At 46.2% G+C, this 17177-nt stretch overlaps 1 protein-coding gene across 5 annotated transcripts in view; it reads right to left on the bottom strand.

Annotated features, from left to right (window-relative positions):
- The window catches only part of LOC129700020 (exportin-1-like), a 105161-nt gene that overhangs the window by 67006 nt on the left and 20978 nt on the right, over positions 1-17177 (bottom strand). The window contains exon 1 of one of the 5 annotated variants that reach the window (XM_055640168.1): positions 11594-11734. The exons of 3 other annotated variants lie outside the window; for them this stretch is intronic. The gene's annotated coding sequence lies outside the window, so the exon portion shown is untranslated. Of the gene's footprint in view, positions 1-10468; positions 10821-11593; positions 11735-17177 lie in introns of those variants that run through there. One more of the 5 variants, XM_055640166.1, reaches the window with a different exon arrangement.

Below are 17177 nucleotides of genomic sequence, written 5' to 3'. Positions count from 1 at the left end.
GGGGTAAAAACTGCATGTTCCTCGTGATTTTATACACCTCTTTAAGGTCTTCTATGCTGCAAGGAATAAAGTCTCAGCCTGCCTGGCCACTCCCTGTAGCTCAAGCCCTTGAATCCTGGCAACATTATGGCTAGTTTTCACGGGGCGACTTGACGCAAGATGTAGCCAGAGTGGAGTGGTCGTGGTCTAGCACGATATCACACGATATAACGGGGGTAGAGTAAAGAGTTCCCACGGTACTCGGCAATTCTGTCATTTGTGCGAGTGACTTGTCCGTCTCCCGATCTTTCCCGAATGAACATCGTGGACTGTAGTGTAGTTAATCACGTGGCACAAATGATGTTACTTTGTTGTCACACACTATATTGTTTTTTTTCACCCGAGCTCTTTAATGAGCTGAAGAATAATCTGTGTTTTTTTAGACAAATGTTGTTTCGTGTGATGCACCTTCTCTCAATATGTGCAAGGTCGTCTTTTTACTTTGTCAAATATGAATAAACACTGTATCTCACATTGACCGTGATGATTGTGTTATTTTATGATCTACTGAGAGGTGAAACTTTCAGTCTGAAGAAGGCTCTCGACCCGAAACGCCACCCGTTCCTTCTCTCCCGCTGAGTTGCTCCAAGCAACTGGTGTCTATCTTCAAAGGACTGACCAGGACTGCCTCTCTCTCTCTCTCTCCTCCCTCTCTCTCACACAGGCATGAATGGATGAACTCCGCGGGCCAGGCAGCATCTACGGAGGGAAATGGACAGGCGACCCATTCTTCAGGCTGCCTTATGTCTCTCCCCCCCCCCCCCCCCCCCCCCCCCCCCCCCCCCCCCCCCCCTCCCCCCCCCCCCCCCCCCCCCCCCCCCCCACATAATGCTGGAGAAACTCAGCGGGTGCAGCGGGGCCGAAACGTTGTCTATTTCCTTCGTTCCATAGATGCTGCTGCACCCGCGGAGTTTCTCCAGCATTCGCGTGTGTGGGTGGGAGTTGGGGGGGGTAGAGAGATAAGGCAGCCTGAGGAAAGGCTCGCCTGTCAATTTCCCTCCGTAGATGCTGCCTGGCCCGCGGAGTTCCTCCAGTTAGAAACTGCTTTCAGACAAAAAGAGACACACTGACATTAATGAAATGCTTGTTAGCTAGTTTTATTAGATTTGTATGTAAATAGCAAACTGGCTGGATTCACTCTATCCAACTTCCGGGTTCACCGTTTGCAGGAGTTCACACGGTAACCGCAAGAGTTACTACGGATATCGCACTGGCCACTACGTTCATAAAATGTTGCAATGCTCAACCACAAGTGTACAAGTCACTCTTGGACAAATTCAAACATGTTTGAATTTTCTCCCGAGTACCCAAGTTACACGATTACCTGCCGTTAGCGCCACGGTGGTCCACGAATGCCGTACTGTTACCGCACGAGGTTCCCACGATGTTAAACTCTTGTTACCTCTTGCGTCAAGTCGCCCCGTGAAAAGGGGGTTTTAGTGTAACATTTCTCTGCACTCATTCCCGCTTAAGGGCATCTTTCCTCCAGCAGGCGGCCAAAATTGCACACACTTCTACTCTCCCAGTTCTGCCTCACCAATGTCTCATACAACTGCAACACAAGACATAGAAGCATAGAAAATAGGTGCAGGAATAGGCCATTCGGCCCTTCGAGGCAGCACCGCCATTCAATATGATCATGGCTGATCATCCATAATCAGTTCCTGCTTTCCCCCCCCCCCCCATATCCCTTGATTCCCTTAACCCGAAGAGCTAAATCTAACTCTCTCTTGAAAACATCCAGTGAATTGGCCTCCCCTGCCTTCTGTGGCAGAGAATTCCACAGATTCACAACTCTCTGGGTGAAAACGTTTTTCCTCATCTCAGTCTTAAAAGACAATTCGAGTTTATGGTCAGTTGCACAAGTAAACCATGGTATAGATACTCTGAAAATCTTGCTTGCCACAGTATCAGAAGCACAGACATAGAAAGTGTACAAATACATAAAATACACAAAACACGGTTGAAATAAAGATGGCTGCAAAATAATTGTGAGTGATTCGTGCAAAAATGCACAATTAGAAAAACGAGTAAGATAGTGCAAAAGGCGGTTCCCAATGTTCTGTTGCTAAGGTAGGATTAGGGTTGTGCGGCTCAGTTCAAGAACCTGATGGTTGTATGAAAGTACCTGTTCCTGAATCTGGAGGTGTTGGACTTGTGGCTTCTGCCTGGCAGTCGCCGAAGGAAAGCACTGAGTTAAGGTTGGTGTGCCAAATGCCTTCTTCACCACCTTGCCTACCTGTGATTAGTTTAGCCTTAGTTTTGTTTATTTGTCACGTGTAGCGAGATACAGTGAAAAGCTTTTGTTGCGTGCTATCCAGTCAGCAGAAAGACAATACATGATTATAATCGTGCCAACCACAGTGTACAGCTACACGATAAAGGGAATAATGTTTAGTGTCAGAGAAAGTCCAGTAATGTTTGATTAGAGATAGTCCGAGGGTCTCCAATAAGGTACACAGTAGCTCAGGATCGCTCTCTAGTTGTTGATAGAATGATTCAGTTGCCTGAGAACAACTGGAAAGAATGTCCCTGAATCTGGAGGTGTGCGTTTTCACACTTCTGTGCCCCTTACCTGCTGGGAGAGGGGAGAAGAGGGAGTGACCAGGGTGAGACTCATTCTTGATTATGCTGGTGGCCTTGCCAAGGCAGTGTGAAGTGTAAATTGAGTCATTCAAATTCATGGAATGTTTTGCCGCATTCAGGGAACTATCTACTTGTAATCCTAGGTACCCCTGTTCTAGATAATCAAATGCCGCTGTAAGTCTTGATAACCATTTTCACTGTCTATGAGACTATATTTAGTGTCACCTGCAAATTTACTAATCTTGCCTTGTACCACACATCCAAATGGCGCCTTTGAGGGGGGGGGGGGGGGGGGGCGGGATTAAAATCCAGGTTGTATTGCTTGTCAGAGGCGGATTTCCTCGGGCTGCAAGCTGATGAAGAAAAATCGATCGGACTTCCGTTCCCGGTTTTTATTTTTTATTTTTATAAACCGCTGGACAATTTACTAATTGGATTAAAATAAAAAGCGACTTCTAACTCCTTTAACGCCTACAACGTGACGGATCGCAACAACGGGACAAAACAAAGGGCAAGTCGTTTATTTTTCATATAATCTTGCTACTTGGGATGGCTTTAATCTAATTTTACATTGCGAAAATGTTATTTGGGCCCCATACGAACCGGCAGTGTTTTTCCTGCCGATATGGGGTTCAAATTCACCGCAAATGCAACGTTCCAATCGATCGCGTTACAGAAACACCCACTCGCAAGATGATTAAAATGCTCTTTTTTTTGGACAATCATGTCATAAGCCGTCTAAATTGTCTATATTTTGTGTTATTCTCTCTTCATGATCATTATTTTTAAACTAAATATTCACAAAATATGTATTGAGCAAAATATGTATTGTGCAAAAAACAATCATGTTGATTATATTTTGAGTGGATGTTTCTGGATTAATTTATGGGAACTAAACAGTCCTTCCACCTGCATATAAATTCATGACAGCGACATTTAAAAATCATGTTATATTGTGAATTCTTGTGTGAATGGGATTAGTTTGTTATTTGGATATTTTTTTTAAAATATCCTTTTCTTAAGAAATGGAATCTACAGGACATTCTTAATGGGAAAGTATTGGTCAGAAAGGCATGTCATGCGTAGTTTGAAGAGCAGAAACTTGTAGTTTACAATGCCAAAACTGAAAAGTTGAGGAAAAACAAGGTGTACAGAGTTGCTTATTGTTTACAATCTGAGGAGTATGATGATGCTACTGATTATGATATGCCAATGTACCAGCTAGTAACTGATCTTCTTCATAAAGGTCTATTGCTAGAAATTGTAATTTATTTACCTATCTGTTACGGACTTACAGCATATAATACAATAATATTTAAGTTCTGATCTTGAAAATATCAAATTTTTGAATTTTCAAGGCAGTCAGGGTGTTTATTACTACAGGTGCACAACCTTTTATCCGAAAGCCTTGGGACCAGACATTTTTCGTAATTCGGAATTTGTCAGCCTTCGGAATGGAAATTTTTTAGCGTAGATTTTAATGGCTGGCTCAGTGGTAGAGTGCTCGGCTCATATCCGCAAGGTCGCGAGTTTGCGCCTTGATCCCGGCAGTTCCTCGGTCGCGAGTTTGAGTCTTCAATGTTGTTTTTTCTTGCAGAATAAATGTCTGTATGAAATGCAGTGTGTTGAATGAATTCCTGAATTTGTAAATGTGACCGCAGCATTGAATCACCTCTCGCACTCATGTCACCCTAGCGGGGCTACATGCCCTTAGGCGGCCTAAGGCGACATTTTCACACTCTTATATCCGTGTGCAGCAGAGGCGACGTGCGCTTGGCGCCAAACGTGAGCTTTGGCGGGCCATGTTTAGCGCCAAATGTGAGCTTTGGTGAGCTTTGGTGTGCAGACGACATCCTGGAAACAATGTCCGTTTTCTTCCAGGTAGGCGATATACCCTCCCGGGCAATATACCCTCCGCTTCTCTTTTATGAAGGGGATTTAGTTCCCCTTTCTTCCAGGACCGACCGGAGGTTCCGCTGTCACCTCTGCGGGCCACTCTCGGTGAACGCTCACTCAACTTTGTCTTGGGATTCCTACTCTCCCGCGCAATGTACCCTCACCTTCTCTTTTATGAATGGGGATTTAGTTCCCCTTTCTTCGAGGGCCCGACCGGAGGTTCCGCTGTCACCTCTGCGGGCCACCCTCGGTGAACGTCCTGTCTCCCTGTCCCTGAGATAGCAGGAGGCGATCAAACAGCACAATACCCCCCTCCCCCTCCAACTCCAGAGGAATCCGCTCCCCGATGGGCAGCTACGGCGACAAGTGGCAGTTCGCCCACAGCCCGAGCTGCGTGACCCCAAGATCAAGACGTACCTTGCACACCATCAGCTTCTGCCCATACGGGGAGCGTGTTCCTCTGGAGTTGGAGCGGGGCTGGGCTGGAGTTGCTGATCTGGGATCTCCGTGCTTGCAGTGGGCATGGGGGTCGGTGTCCCGATGAGGGGGCGCAGCTCGGGCTGTGGGCGAACTGCCACTTGTCGCCGTAGCGGCCCATTGGAGAGTGGCTTCTGGTGGTCCTGATGTCTCCGGCCAGTTTGCAGTTTTCCTCTGCAGTTGGAACGGGGCTGGGCTGCTGCTGGCTGTGGGTCTCTGGGATCTCCATGCTTGCGGTGGGCCTGGGGGTCGGTGTCCCGTTGGTCCTGACGTCTCCGGTGACTGGCACTGACCTGCTGGCATCGCCGACGTGAAGACAGTGCAAAGCCCCCGCGCCAGTGCAATGGGCGGGGAGCTGGAGAGGGGAGGGAAGGGGTCACACACATGGCCGGGAAGCAGAGGGGTGTAGGTGAGGTGAAACTGAAGGGAGCGACAATCTGCTGCTGCCTGCCCGCCGAGTTAAAAAGTTCCCACGCAAGACTCACGATACACTGTGTATTGTGAGTCTACCGTGGGAACTTTTTAACTCAGCGGGCAGGCAGCAGCATATTGTCAATTATTAACCCTCCCACGCAATATACCCTCACCTTCTCTTTTATGAATGGGGATTTAGTTCCCCTTTCTTCGAGGACCGACCGGAGATTCCGCTGTCACCTCTGCGGGCCGCCCTCGGTGAACCATTTCAAGGACCTTTCTTCAAGGACCGAAAAAATGTCCGCTATTCGGAGGTTTTCGTTATTTGGATCTTCGGATAAAAGGTTGTGCACCTGTATTTCCGTCACAACGGTCAATTTTGTAATTTGCTACAATTAGGTAATTAACTAATTATATGCTTTAATTTCAGGTAATCCAAGTACGATGTTTTATATTTGTTTCAGAATCTATAATAACTGAAATTTTCATACAGTTCTCTTAATTTTTAAGAAAGTTATGGGCTTTTGACTGTCCTCGATCACAGCTTTTGTGTTAAGTCAATGGAAAAGCAATAAGGAACAAGATGCTAATTTCTGAGTATGAAAATGGACATAACATTTTTAATAGTGAAGATATGAAAGTGAATTAGGTGTCAAATTAAACTTCTTTTTATGCTTTATCTGATGGGATAAATTGCACTTGATTTTTTAAATCTCAAAATGTTGTAACATTGTTACCTTCTGTAGCAAAGAATTCCACAGATTCACCCCCCCTCTGGCTAAACATGCGATCTAACCTTTAAAGCAGGCAACCATGCAGAACCTTATCAATAATGAACTCCACATGGACTATGTCTACTGCCCTACCCTCATTGAATTTTGTGGTTACTACTTAAAAAAATATGCATTCAAATTCATGAGACATAACCTCTCACACACAAAGCCATGCTGGATAACACGAATCAATCCCTTTCTTTCCAAATACATATATATATATATCTATCTTATACTTCAGAATCCCCCCCAAGAACCCACTTAACACAGATGTTAGGCTCACTGATCTATAGTTCCCATGGGTTTTTTTGCAGCCATTCGTGACTAAAGGCACATTAAAAGTAACTTTCATTACTCCAAAGATGAACCCAAAGCACCAGAGTCAATGTGGACTCTCAGTCTTAAGATAGGTCTCGACCTGAAGCGTCACCTATTCCTTTTCTCCAAAGATGCTGCCTGTCCCGCTGAGTTACTCCAGGATTTTTTAATCTAGCACAAGATTGAGACAATTTTATCATCATATGTGCAAGAGCGGTGAGGGACAGGTACAATGAAAAATCTTAGGTACACAAAAGTGCTGGAGAAACTCAGCGGGTGCAGCAGCATCTATGGAGCGAAGGAAATAGGCAACGGTTTGGGCCAAAACCTTTCTTCAGACTGAAACAATGAAAAATCTTGTTTGCATCAGTATTCCAGGCAGAGACTCACTTAAATTAAACGTTACTCACACTGTAACACAAAGGAAACACTACAGCCAATTTCCACTCAGCCAGAATTTTTCACACAAAGGGTAGTGGGTGTATGGAACAAGCTGCCAGAGGAGGTGGTTGAGACTGGGACTATCCCATCGTCGAAGAAACAGTTGGACAGGTACATGGATAGGACAGGTTTGGAGGGTAATGGACCAAGTGCAGGCAAGTGGGACTAGTGTAGCTGGGACATTGTTGGCCGGTGTGGGCGTGTTGGGCCAAAGGGCCTGTTTCCACACTGTATTAATCTATGACTCTATGCAGCAATGAGAGGATGTATTCTATGCAGTGCTTAATAAATAAATATTGCCCAGGGCACTAACGGTAAGTTACCAACACTTTATTTTGAAATGAACATTTCTATGAATACACACAGCCACTTCTAGAGAGCAGGCAGTTTGTCTTATCTACATGACAGAACACACCCCTGCAGTGGAACAGTGAATTATTAGTTTAGTTTAGTGATACAGCACGCAAACAGGCCCTTCGGCCCACCGAGTCCGCACCGACCAGCGATCCCTGTACACCAACACTATCCTACACCCACTAGGGACCACTTTACACATACACCAAGCCAATTAAACTACAAACCTGTACGTCTTTGGAGTGAGGGAGGAAACCAAAGATCTTGGAGAAAGCCCACGCAGGTCACGGGGAGAACGTACAAACTCCGTGCAGACAGCACCCGTAGTCGGGATCAAACCCGAGTTTCCGGTGCTGCAAGCGCTATAAGGCAGCAACTCTACCGCTGCGCCAAAGTGGCCGCCCTTAGGGGAAATCTCGATATTTCTCTTGCCAAAACCCAAATCTCTCGACTTGGAGACATTGAGCATCAGCCACTCCCTGGGATAGGTAAGGACTTTATGCACAATGGTTGAGATTTACAGGTATAGACCTGCGTTCCATCACTCCCCATAACACTTGGATGAAAGCAAAAAACACATGAAGCCCAATTAAGGCAGGGATAATACAAAACTCGTCAGTGGTACTGAGATATATATATATATATATATATATATACATGTTAGTCTGCTGAATGTGCTCAGAAGGCTTCATTCATGCTGACAGCTGCAGGATAGAGCCCCCCCCCCCCCCCCCCCCCCCCCCCCCCCCCCCCCCCCCCCCCGTGGCAGGGAGGATATAGAGCAAGTTGTACACAAGGTGCTGGTAGCATTATTTGTGACCAGCTGCAGTAAATCACAATATAAAATACGTCAAAAACCAGCCTTAGTCAGCACCAGTTTCACCCTCCTGTGGCTCTGCAAACAATATGAAGGGTAGAATTCCATCGGCTGTGCAGGTACAGGGACCTATATAAACCTTTAGAGATTGCAGAACGAGTTCAAAGCCCTTTTTAAGAAACAGTACAAGATCAATGGCTCAGTAAATAGAGGCTTTGAGCAGAACAGAGGTAAATCTGAACCTTTAACGTATAAAGGGAGAAGAGTCGACAAAAAACGCTGGAGGAACTCAGCGGGTGAGAAAGAAGGGCACATCAGTGTGAAGAAGGGTCTCGCCCCGAAACGTCGCCGATTTCTTCTCTCCATAAATGCTGCCTTCCCGCTGAGTTCTCTCAGTATTTTTGTCTACCGTAGATTATTTTCCAGCATCTGCAGTTCTTTCTTAAACAAGGGAGAAGAGCTAGAACTCGTCTGAAGTTATTCCTCTAGTTTTAGGGATTCTAATTTAGAGTGACCTTCGAGGAGATGCAAAGGGAATCTACTAGAATGGTACCAGGGAGTTTTGGTTTCGTTTAGACACAGCGTGGTAACAGGCCCTTCGGCCCACTGAGTCCATACCGACTATTGGTCCTCGTTCACTAACACTATCCTACACACCAAGGACAATTTATAACTTTTACCAAAGCCAATTAACCTACAAACCTGTACGTCTTTGGAGTGTGGCAGGGAACCAGAGCACCCGGAGAAAAACCACGAGGTCACGGGGAGAACGTACAAACTCTGTATAGACAGCACCCGTTGTCAGAATCGAACCGGGTCTTTGACGCTGCGAAGCAGCAACTCTATCATTGAGCCACCGTGCTTGTGTTACGCAAAGGTATTGGCAAAGGAGGGACTGTAATCCTCTGGGCAAAGATTGTTAAAGTAAGCTTTAATAGAAAAAAAATCTAACAGTGGGCTTTATTCAAGAGGGGAGACCAATGGAGGTGTCCGTTAGCATGGGATAATAGAATCCATATTTTTCATACAGTTTGCCCCCGACTCATACTCGCAGCATGGTCGCCACGAGGTCATAGGTCGTGGGAGGTCTTCGTTAACTCTTCCTCATGCTCGTGAGTGATCTGTGCGTACTCGTGGCCTCAAGTAGGTCATTTTTCAACCTGCTCAAAAATGTCCACGAGTAAAAAAAGGTCAGCCAAGTGGGACAGGGGCTTTAGCAAAACGAGAAGTGCTGGAGGAATTCAGGGGGTCAGGCAACATCGGTGGATGGAATAGACAGATGATGTTTTGGGTCGGGACCCTTGTTCGGAGTTCCTCGGCACATTGTGTTTTGCTCAAGATTCCAACATTCTATTGCCTCTCTGCAATTGTCATAGAATATAGAGCAGGACAGTATAGGAACGGGCCCGTCGGCCCATAATGTCTGTGCTGATCATGATGCCAGGTTAAACTCATCTCATCTGCCTGTAATGATCTATATCCCTCTATTCCCTGCGCTACACATGCCTATCTAAAAGCATCTTAAACGCCACTATCGTACTGGAGAGCTCCCTCTCCACTCCCCCCCCATTCATCATCAACAACACCACAGTCACGTCTGTGGAGTCATTTAAGTTCCTTGGAACCATCATCTCCAAGGACCATAAGTGGGGGGCCACCATCGACTCCACAGTCAAAAAAGGCCCAACAGAGGATGTACTTCCTCCGGCAGCTGAGGAAACACAATCTGCCACAGGCAATGATGGTCCAGTTTTATACTGCCATCATAGAGCCTGTCCTCACCTTCTCCATCAAGGTCTGGTTTGGCTCAGCCACCAAGCACGACATCCAGAGGCTGCAGCGCATCGTTCGATCAGCCGAGAATGTTGTTGACCGCAACCTGTCCTCCATTGACGAACTGAACACTACAAGGGCCAGCAAGCGAACGGGTAAGATCATCTCTGACCCCTCTCACCCTGGCCACAAACTCTTTGAAGCACTACCCTCTGGAAGGCGACTCCGCACTGTCAAGGCCGCCAAAGCCAGACATAAAAACTGTTTTTTTTCCCACAAGCAGTAGCAATACTCAAGAACCAAAAGACTGCAGCCTCCTTGTGCTCTGGTATTTTATTTAATTCTTCACATGTTTCAATTATAATGTTTTATTTTTAATTGTCTACTGTATATCATGTTGTTACTTGCGAGCAAAGCACTAAGACAAATTCCTTATATGTATACATACTTGACTAATAAAATATATTCAATTCAATATCTGTCTCCCCACCACCTCTGGCAATGCATTCCAGTCACTCATCAGACTCTGTGTTAAAAAAAACTTGCTCGGCACATCTCCATTAAACTTTCCCCCTCTCACCTTATAGCTCAGTGCACTAGTGTCCTTTAAGTAAAGTTAAGGGCCTGTCCCACTTTCCCCGAGTCCTCTGCCGAGTTGAAAGGACCTTAAAAAAAAAAATCAAGATTTTTGTGATCTACGAATCCTCCTCCCGACTATCTTTTCACTCGTGGACTTTTTTTGTCATGCTGGAAAAAACGTCCTGACTTACCTGATGCCCCGAGTGCCTACGGCTAGCATAACGAGCCACTACGATATATCTACGGACTCCTACGGCCTTGCTACAGACATTCTCCGAGTTTGAATCAAGGGGAAAACTCGGGAGAATTTGTGAGTAACTCGGGAAAGTAGGACAGGGGCTTTACTTGTTAAGCAATTCCAACGTGCAGTTCGTGGTAATATAATGTTAAGAAATTAAAAAAAAAAAAATAGGTGCAGAAGTTGGCCATTCGGCCTATCGAGCCAGCACTGCCATTCAATGTGATCATGGCTGATCATCCAAAACAGTACCCCGTTCCTGCCTTCTCCCCATATCCCTTGATTCTGTTAGCCCTAAGCTAAATCTAACTCTGTCTTGAATGCATTTGGTCCAGTCTGAGCAAGGACAGCTAATTTCATTCCTAGTGGGCATTACTGGTAATGAGTTTTCATTATGTTTGCCCCCGTCTACACTATTCAGATACTTTATCTGAATATGGAAGGTAACAAAAATGATGGAGAAACTCAACGGGTGAGGCAGCATCAATGGAGCGAAGGAATAGGCGACGATTCATGTCGAGACCCTTCTTCAGACTGATGTGGACTGATGTGGGGGGGGGGGGGGGGGGGGGAAGAAGAAGAAGGAAGTGGCGCAGACAGTGGGCTGTGGGAGAGCATGGAAGGGGAGGGGGGGGGAGAAAGCAGGGACTACCTGAAATTGGAGAAGTCAATGCTCATGCCGCTGGGGTGTAAACTACCCAAGCAAAATTTGAGATGCTGCTCCTCCAATTTGCGGTGGGACTCACTCTAGCCATGGAGGAGGCCCAGGACAGAAAGAAAGTTAAGATGTGGTCGTAGTTGGAGAGAAGGGGGAATCACAGAGGGGGGTGGGCAGTGTGAGAGGATGTCTTCTGAGAGAGGAGGAGAACTTGTTCAAAGTAGGCATACCTTTGAGGGGATTTCTGAATACGAGTTGCCTTTCTATCGTGGTGGGATTTAGAGCTGTCTCCATGTCATTGTTTCAATAATAATAATCATCAGGTTGAGCGTGGACTTAATCTGGCAACGACGAGCTGTGAACAAATTGGAGTTGGAATCCTCAAAAATCAAACCATGGTGTTTTTATTCTCACACGTGCAAGGTGCAAACACTGAAATTCTTTTAGAGTCTTCGGCCCAACTTGCCCAACATGTCCCAGCAACACTATTCCCACCTGCCTGCGCTTGGTCCATATCACTCCAAACCTGTCCTATCCATGTACCTGTCTAACTGTTTCATAAACGTTGGAATAGTCCCTGCCTCAACTACCCCCTCTTACACCCACCACCCTTTGTTGAAAAAGTTACTCCTCAGATTCTTATTAAATCTTTTCCCCTTCACCTTGAACCAAGATGCACTGGTCCTCGATTCCTCCACTCTGGGGCAGAGATTCAGTGCATCTAATGTTTTTCTTGCAAACCAGTCCAGTAGAGTATTGCCATAGCTCCAATCCTCGATAAGAAATAGTCTACTGAGGCACCATGTTTTGGCGTCATTTTCAAAGTCCACACTCTAGTTCTTTTGAGCGATGCCCGTTCCAAGCAAGTCCCAGGATGTTGAGTTCCAGCTTAGATGAGGCGATGCAGAATACATTCACAATTGTTATCAAGTTGCCCTTCTTTGAGGATCCCAAGTCAATCTGTACCCGATTTATGACAACATTGTACAGAGGGCTCTGTACCAGCAAATGTGCACAAACTGCCCTCCACAACAAGAGAATTCCAATCAGTGGATAAAAGTGTCTTCTGAAAGCAAAACAAAAGTGGGATGGTGGCGCAGCGGTAGAGTTACTGCCTTACAGCACCAGGGTCTCAGGTTCGATCCTCACTACGGGCGCTTGCCTGTGTTTGTACGAAGTTAGCATGTTCTCCCTGTGACCTGTGTGCGTTTTCTCCAGAATTCTAAGCCTAAAGTTGCTCTAAATTTGGTTTTGGCACCATCATGGTCTAGTTTGAAGAATGGTCTCGACCCGAAACGTCACCCATTCCTTCTCTCCCAGGTTCCATACAGACTATGGGTGCTTGCTTGTGCGGAGTTTGTATGTTCTCCTCGTGGGTTTTCTCCAGGATCTTGGGTTTCCTCACACACTCCAAAGACGTACAGGTTTACAGCTTTACAGGTTTGGTATAATTGTGAATTGTCCCTAGTGTCTGTGTGTGTAGGATAGAGTTGGTGTTTGGGGATCGCTGGTCGGCGCAGACTCGGTGGGCTGAAGGGCCTCTTTCCACAGTGTATATTATAACTAAAATCAACATCCAAGAATCCTTTCCTCCAACCTGATAGCTTGACATGCGAGAACCAGCAGAAGGCCCGTTTTGAGAGAATGACTGTAGACTTGCATAACATTAGACCCAAATTCTGCTGCCCTCAGCCAGGGCACAACCATGTGCAGACTATGGTCTTCATAGGTGATAGGAGCAGAATTAGGCAAATCAGCCCATCAAGTCTACTCTGTCATTCAATCATAGCTGATCTACCTTTCCCTCTCAACCCCATTCTCCTGCCTTCTCCCCATAACTCCTGACACTCGTACTAATCAAGAATCTATCAATCTCTGCCTTAAAAATATCCATCGACTTGGCCTCCGCTGCTTTCTGTGGCAATGAATTCCACAGATTCCCCAAGTAAAGATTGTCTGACTAAAGAAATCCCTCCTCATCTCCTTCCTAAAGGTAAGTCCTTTCATTCTGGTCCTGTTCATGTAATCTCGCTGCAGAATGATGAGAAATACGTTGCACCTTAACCCTACTTTTCTTAATCCTTCTCCCTGCAAATATTGGAAGCTCATCTTTGAGCAAACTTCCCGCTGCTGTGGAGGCAATATACGGGACAAACAGGAAGCTGTTCAACCTACATTGTCTCCGCTTAAGAGTCAAGGTCACCCCCATCTTCAGCCAGAGTTTCAATATGGAGATAACACTTACACATTCAATGGCCAAGCTCCAAGACTTAGACTCAGCAACAAGAGGAGCAGCAGCAAAGCATTTCCAAGTCAGGACGGTGGGAGACTTTGAGGGCTGCATGAAGGGGTGGTGAGGCTGTACACGGGGCAGCACAGTGACACATTGGTAGAGTTGTTGCCTTACACCACCGGAGACCTGGGTTCAATCCCGATCACGGGTGCTGTCTGTACGGAGTTTGTACGTTCTCCCCATTACCGCGTGGGTTTTCTCCGAGATCTTCGATTTCCTCCCACACTCCAAAGTCATACAGGTTTGTAGGTTACTTGGCTGGGTGTAAAATGTAAAATATTCCTTTGAGTGTGTGGGTGTAGGATAGTGTCAATGTGCAGGAATCGCTGGTCGGTGCAGACTCGGTGGGCCAAAGGGCCTGTTCGCTAAACTAAAATAAAAACAAAACCTGCTGCCCTTGTTTTTTTTTTATGGTGATGGTAGCTGAGGGTTTGGATCAGTCTGGATGGGCATATTTGTAGATGACGTACTGCATGAACGCTTAGTTTATTGTCACGTGCAGCGAGATACAGAGGCCGCACCGCTCGGGGATACTCCTGCCAAGCCCCTCGAGGTGGCAGAATCTGCCAACAAGCCGTGGCCACGCCCCGACAGCCGGCCCGGCTCTCCCGCCGTGGAACCACGAACCAACGAGGAGTCGCCCCAGGCTCGTCTCCTGCCCGACCCCAAAGACGGGGAACGGGGGAGGAGGGTGTCGGCGACGGCCACAGACACTGGACAAGGGGCCGATTCCAAGATGGCAGCAGATGGAGGGGAGGATCGATGTTGCCATGACAACAGGCTCAAGGCCAAGATACGAATGTGCTCTTTAGAAGTTGGAAACTTTGTGGGTGCCAGAAACGTGGCAAATCTTGATGCACTCTCTCGGTGAAGTCAACTATAACACTACAATCGTTGCACTTTTGCACTTTTGATTGTGCTTATTTTACTGGAGTGCACGCAAAAAAAATAAAGAAATTCACTGTACCTACATCCATAGGTACATGTGACAATAAAGTATCATCAGTATTTGTTTGCGTACCATCCAGTTACAGAAGAGTGTGGTAAAGATAATGAAGTCTAGTGGAGATGAAGAGCTGATCAAATGGGTTCGATGGAGCTGCTTAAGAGTTACTGGAGTTGCCTTGCAGATGTGGAGGAAGGAACCGCAGGTGTTGGTTTACACCAAAAACAGATACAAAATGCTGGAGTAACTCAGCGGGACAGGCAGCATCTCAGAGTCATAGAGTGATACAGTGTGGAAACAGGCCCTTTGGCCTAACTTGCCCCCACCGCCCAACATGTCCCATCTGCACTCGTTCCACCTGCCCGTCTTTGGTCCATATCCCTCCAAACCATGTATTTGTCTAACTTTTACTTAAATGTTAGGAAAGTCCTTGCCTCAACTATCTCCTCTGGCAGCTCGTTCATTAACACCCACTTCCTGTGAAAAACGTACCCCTCAGTTTCCTATTAAATCTCTTCCCCTTAAACCTATGTCCTCTAATCCTCGATTCACCTGCTCTGGGCAAAAGACTCTGTGCAGCTACCTGATCTATAGGTATAGGTGACGATTCGGGACAAGACGCTGCTTCAGAACAGAGTCGGGGAGAAAGATGTGGTATCAGGAAGCAAGGGGTCACAGCTTAAGGATAAGGGGGAAATCCTTTAAAACCGAGATGAGAAGAACTTTTTTCACGCAGAGAGTGGTGAATCTCTGGAACTCTCTGCCACAGAGGGTGGTTGAGGCCAGTTCATTGGCTATATTTAAGAGGGAGTTAGATGTGGCCCTTGTGGCTAAGGGGATCAGGGGGTATGGAGAGAAGGCAGGTACGGGATACTGAGTTGGATGATCAGCCATGATCATATTGAATGGCGGTGCAGGCTCGAAGGGCCGAATGGCCTACTCCTGCACCTAATTTCTATGTTTCTATGTTAACTTTCTGTACTTGCACACTCTCTTAAAGCTACAGTAAAAGGCTTGTTCAGTTTAGTGTTTAAGAAGGAACTGCAGATGCTGGAAAATTGAAGGTAGACAAAAGTGCTGGAGAAACTCAGCGGGTGCAGCAGCATTTATGGAGCGAAGGAAAGAGGCAACGTTTCGGCCCGAAATGTTGCCTATTTCCTTCGCTCCATAGATGCTGCTGCACCCGCTGAGTTTCTCCATTACTTTTGTTTACCTTGTTCAGTTTAGTTCCTGCTTATAAATGATTGCCTTGATGGCAATGGTTAAGCCATGGAATATTGTGAGTTGATGATGCATTTAACTAATGCATCTATAATAATCTGGCCCCATGTCATAAAAAAAAAGCACAACTGGAGGATGTTTTAATTTAATCACAGCTGTTCACTCATAACGCCCCCTTATCTTTAAAAAGGTTGTGCTGTTTGCTGGTTCCACTGTATCACTCATTTTGGTTAATTATTAATGCAGACCAGAGAACACAGGGCAGCACGGTGGCGCAGCGGTAGAGTTGCTGCCTTACAGCGCCAGAGACCAGGGTTCGATCCTGACCACGGGTGCTGTCTATACGGAATTTGTACGTTCTCCCAGCGAGGAACCGCGTGCATTTTCCCCAGGTGCTCCGGCTTCCACCCAAACTCCAAAGACGTACAGGTTTGTAGGTTAATTGGCTTTGGTAAAATTGTAAATTGTCCAGAGTGTGTAGGATAGTGCTCATATATGGGGTGATCGCTGGTCAACGCTGACTCGGTGGGTTAAAGGGCCTGTTTCCACACTGTATCTCTAAAGTCTAAAATCTTTGTCTAGACTCTTGGTAGATTTAAAGATAGACACAAAATGCTGGAGTAACTGAAGTCTAAAGCATGGTCTTGACCCGAAACGTCACCCATTCCTTCGCTCCAGAGATGCTGTCAGTCCCGCTGAGTTACTCCAGCATTTTGCGTCTTTCTTCAATCTAAACCAGCATCTGCAGTTCCTTCCTCCACACTTAGTGGAATTACATTTCTTATTTCAACATGTGCTTTTTGGGCAACAGAAAAAAAAGAATTCTGCCTGTTACTTTAATATTCACAGGTGCAGTCCATGTTGGAACATCAGGCGTATTACATTCATTTAACAAACTTCTACAGATGCACCATAAAGGGCATACAGTCAGGTTTCATCACTGCTTAGTTTGGGTACGAGACTGCAAAAATTACAGTGTTATGGACGTAGCCCAGTCCCACGCAGATCAGACTTCCCGCCATCGACTCAATCTAGACGTCACAAAAGCAGTTCACATAATCAAAGGCACGACTCATGCTGGTCATTCCTTCTCCCCGCTCCCGTCCAGCAGAAGGTACAGAAGCTTGATAGCACACCAAGCTTGAAATCACACCAGACTAAGGAAAAACTTCTTCCCCTCTCACAGGCTTCTGAATGTTCCTTCCATAATCAATTGGTACAGCCCGATTCACCTTCACCCCATTGAGGACATTGGACACTGTTTAAGGAACTGATGCGCTACAATACAGTACAATGCTGAGAGCTATATTTTTCCTTTTACTCTACTGTACTCCAGTTTGAACTCCATGTATCT

This window comes from Leucoraja erinacea, chromosome 9 (assembly GCF_028641065.1).
Source record: "Leucoraja erinacea ecotype New England chromosome 9, Leri_hhj_1, whole genome shotgun sequence".
Taxonomy (NCBI): domain Eukaryota; kingdom Metazoa; phylum Chordata; class Chondrichthyes; order Rajiformes; family Rajidae; genus Leucoraja; species Leucoraja erinaceus.
This window is presented reverse-complemented; position numbering and strand designations above follow the sequence as displayed.